Consider the following 4530-nt stretch of genomic DNA (forward strand, 5'->3'; position numbering starts at 1 on the left):
CCCACCATGAGGATTCTAGCCCTCTGGAAACCCCAGCTAATATAAAGCCTTTTCCTTATGTTGCTTTTGGTCCTGGTATTTTATCACAGCAACAGAAAAGTAAACAGTACAATTTGCTCTCTCATTATGTCTCAGACCCTACAGTGATAAAGTGTCTGAGTTAGGGTTTTATTGCTGTGAAGAGGCACCATGACCAAGACAACTCTTATAAGGACAACATTTAGTTGGGGCTGGCTTACAGGTTTAGAGTTTGAGTCCATCATCATCAAGGCAGGAGCATGGCAGCAGACAGACATGGTGCACGAGGAGCTGAGAGTTCTACATCTTCATCTGCTAGGAGAAGACTGGCTTCCAGGTAGCTAGGATGAGGGTCTTAATTCATGCCCACAGTGACACACCTACTCCAACAAGGCCACACCTCCTGAAAGTGCCACTCCCTGGGCCAAGCATTTACAAACCATCACATGAAGTCTGCATTTTCTTTTGTTTTTGGACTCCTGGTCTACCTCACCAGGCTAGCCCAGACATGCTCTGAAATGTCTCTCATATTTTTCACATTCTAGGATCCTTAAATGTCTTCTGAGGTCTATACAGCAGCAAGGTTTGAAAGGGATTTGAGTCGTAAGGACTCTCAGCCTGTATGATTCCCAATACCTTAAAACGTCTTCATATATTTCCCTTATAATTAGAAAGCATGGAGTTTTTTCAGATATAAGCCCTGCCCGGTGTAATTCGTTGTTGTTTGCCTAAGGTTAGCATTACCTCAGCTCTCTTTAAAACATGCTGATGTCTACATTCTTCAGTCAGAAACACTATGAAAACTAGAGGCCCAATGTTAACAGGCATACAATACTAACCCTAAAACATGCTCCCTCCAAAACTCAGAAGGCACGAGAAGGGTTTTTCTAACAGATTTATACCAGAATTAAAGCATATGCACTAAGATTATAAGTGCACAAAAATTGTATATTAAAAAAAAATCCTTGAAAGAAAATCACTAATAGATAGGCAGTGGTGACGCACGCCTTTAATCCCAGAACTTGGAGGCAGAGGCAGGTGGACACTGAGTTCAAGGCCAGCCTGGTCTACAGAGTTCCAGGTCAGCCAGGGCTACAAACATAACTCCTGTCTTGAAAAACCAATATCCATTCCTTCCCATCCCCCCAAAAAACAAAACTAAAAATTGAACTATCCATGTTGGGTGGGGTATTCCTAGGCTGTTTTTTTTTTAATTGATATTGTATTAATTTTTACATTTAAAAATGTATATACACATATGTATAAAATGTATATACTTGCACCCCAAGTTTTCACCCATCAATATAATCTATTTCCTATCAGATTCACTTATTTCTCTTTTCTTCAGTCTCATTTTCTTGTTCAGAACAGGCTTACATAAACATCCTTTCTAGGTGAATTTTCACTTTACCCACAAGTTGCAAAAACAACATAAACCCAACGAATATTTGTCTGAAGAGGGGAAAGAAGCAGAAGATCTCAGAACAGAGGAGAGAAAGAAGGAAAAAAGGATTCCCAGGGTGGTCAAGAGAACCACTCTGACTTCTGGCAAGCATTCTAAAGACACAGAACATTTTTGTTTGTTTGTTTGTTTGTTTTTGTTATCCAGTCTGAATTGGAGTTTTGTTTGTTTCTAATAATTTATTTGTTGAAATGTAAGCAAATAAAATGATTAATAAAAAAGAAAGTGTGTATGCCACCACTCTCCCTTATAGATATCTGCCTGCTGATACAGGTGTGTGGGTGTAGATATGACCTGCTGATATGGGTGTGTGGGTGTAGACATGACCTGCTGATACAGGTGTGTGGGTGTAGACATGAGAGAGTCTGTGAAGAGAAGAGAAACAACAATTAATAAATTTAATGCATTTAAAATATATTTTGCAATTAACTGGAAAGATACCATGAAACTGTAATTCTCCTTTTTATTACAATTATCTAGCCTGCTATATCATGTAGTAGTTCAGGACTCAGAAGAGCATGAATTTATTTTTTCAAGTATATCAAAAAGCTTAAATATGATTATTGTATCAGTGTTAACAGCAACAAAGTTTTTGTGCATAATAGTATATTGAAGTGAAATGTTATTTTATTTTAATGACACATGGGCCAGAGGTAATTAAAAATTTGAAAACCAAAAAAATTAATTTAATTTAATTTTATGTGTGTTAGTCATTTTTGCCTTCGTTCATGCCTGTGTGAGGGCATCAGATTTCCATAGAGCTGGACTTACAGACAGTTGTGAGCTGCCACGTGGGTGCTAGGAACTGAACACTGGTCCTCTGGAAGACCCAATGGTTAGCACCCAATGGTGTTAACCACTGAGCTATCTCTCCAGCCTTGCTGAATTGGAGCATTACAAAACCTGCAAGTTGGGATCTTGTTTGCTTATTTAGTTTAAGACAGGGTCTTTCTACATAGATAGCACTGGCAGTCCTGGAACTCATTACATAAACCAGGCTGCCCTTGAACTCACAGAGACCCACTTGCCTCTGCTACCCTGTGCTAGAATGAAAGGCCCATGCCACCACGCCCAGCACATGTCAGGATATTGGTAAGGAGTAAACAACCCTCTTTTGGTTGGACACACTGATTTAAAAACTTGAAGTGGGGGTGGGGAAAATAAAAAATAAAAACTTGAGGTAGAAGGAGGAGTCAGAATTGAGTCCCAAGTCTGCTGTGTTCTCAGAGCCTCCAAAGAGAAGTGTCTGAAGACACTTCTCTGAAGCTCACAAAAATTACCTGGGGAATTGGGAGTCAAATCACATTAGGAGGACATTTTGTTCCCAGAGCAGGAGGAGCTCTTCACAATGTGCCCAAAGTTGTCTCGATAGAGTGTGGGTGACCCATGCCACAATGTTTTGATTGAAGTGTGAATTGGTTTTCTATGTCACTAAAATCAACGGGTTAAATACACAAGGGTGACAGACAGGTCTAGAAAAATAACAGCAATTTGTCGCTCTATATCTGTAGGGTTGACTCCAGGGTCTCTTATAGATGTTGAAGTCCCTTACGTAAAATAGCAGAGTACTTACAGATGATCTATACAGTACTCGCATATACATTTTTGTGGTGCTGAGAATAAACAGGCCCCACATATTTAGTCTCTAGATTACTTGTAGTAGTTAATAATATGTAAATGCTCTCTAAACAATTACAGGACATTGTTTAGGAAATAGTCACAAGATAAATGTCTGCATGTGTTTAGAATAGATCCAGATCTTGTTTCCTCAAGACTTTCGATCCATCATTGGATAGAATCCACAGAAACATAACCTTAATATGTAGACTATCATGGAATCTTCATGAGGCAGGAACATAAGGAAAGATACTGATGTTGATAGAACCGTTCAAGCCTCCTAGGTAGAGGGATCTCTGTCCCAGCAGGCTGCAGCTGCTGCTTCCCTCTAGCCATTTCCACAAATGCCAAGTGATTAGTGAGTGTCTTAGAGTTTCTATTACTGCAAAGAGATGTCATGTCCATGGCAACTCTTCTTAAGGAAACCTATCGTTGGAGCTGGTTTATAGTTCAGAGCCTCATTGCATGAAGCACAGCAGCATGCAGGGAGATGTGGTGCTGGAGAGGTAGCTGAGAGTTCTATATCTGGATCCCAAGCAACAGGAAGAGAGTGAGACAGTGACCCTGACTTGAGCATCCTACACCTCAAAACCCACCCCCCAGTGACATGATTCCTTCAACAAAGCCACTTGTACTCCAACAAGGTCACACCTCCTAATAGCGCTATTTCATATGAGCCTACAGGGGCCACTTTCATTCAAACCACCACAGTGAGCAAGTCTGAGTCTTCCTCTAGAATGGCAGCTTCCAGCACCAATGCTCGGGTTTCCTGGTCTTCGTTTTCGCAAGGGAGGTGGTACGATACTCATGATGCTGATAACATCATTAGAAGTGATTGGTAGCTTCAGTCTGCCCATGAAGCCCTAAGATCTGGCAAGCCCGGGTGAAGACACCAACCAGACAATGTGGATTTTGCCTTTCTAGTTTAAAAATAATAGTGATGCTCCTGCCCATCCGAGGAGGATCCTCTGCTCTTCTCTCAGCTATGTTTGAAGCTGGATGCTCTGCTGGCAAAGTGGAGTATCCTAATGGCACTCACAGAGCCAATGTCTATAGTCTGCCAGGGCAGTCTAAAAGGAAAGGAGTTCACCAGAGTATGTAAACGGACACAACAGAGCAAATGCTTGTGTCTCCACACGGTGAGAGTTGGTCTGGGGTTGGTTTCATGCAGTCACTGAGGAACAAAATTCCTTCCATCTTCAATAAATGCCCTTAAAAAAAAAAAAGAATCTCTGAAGTAGAAGAATGAAGGATATAACTGGGCACTCAGTCCCAGGACCTGAACCAACTGTAGGAAGTCCAGAAAGGATGCACCTTGCCTAGAAGTGAAGGTGCAGAGACTTTTAAGTGCTCTGCTCCCTGTACCCCCACGCTGAGCTAAAGACCTAGCCATTCATCTTGGGTTTTTCTTACATAGCTTTGGCTGGGGTCTC

This window comes from Mus musculus, chromosome 19, assembly GCF_000001635.26.
Source record: "Mus musculus strain C57BL/6J chromosome 19, GRCm38.p6 C57BL/6J".
Taxonomy (NCBI): Eukaryota; Metazoa; Chordata; class Mammalia; order Rodentia; family Muridae; genus Mus; species Mus musculus.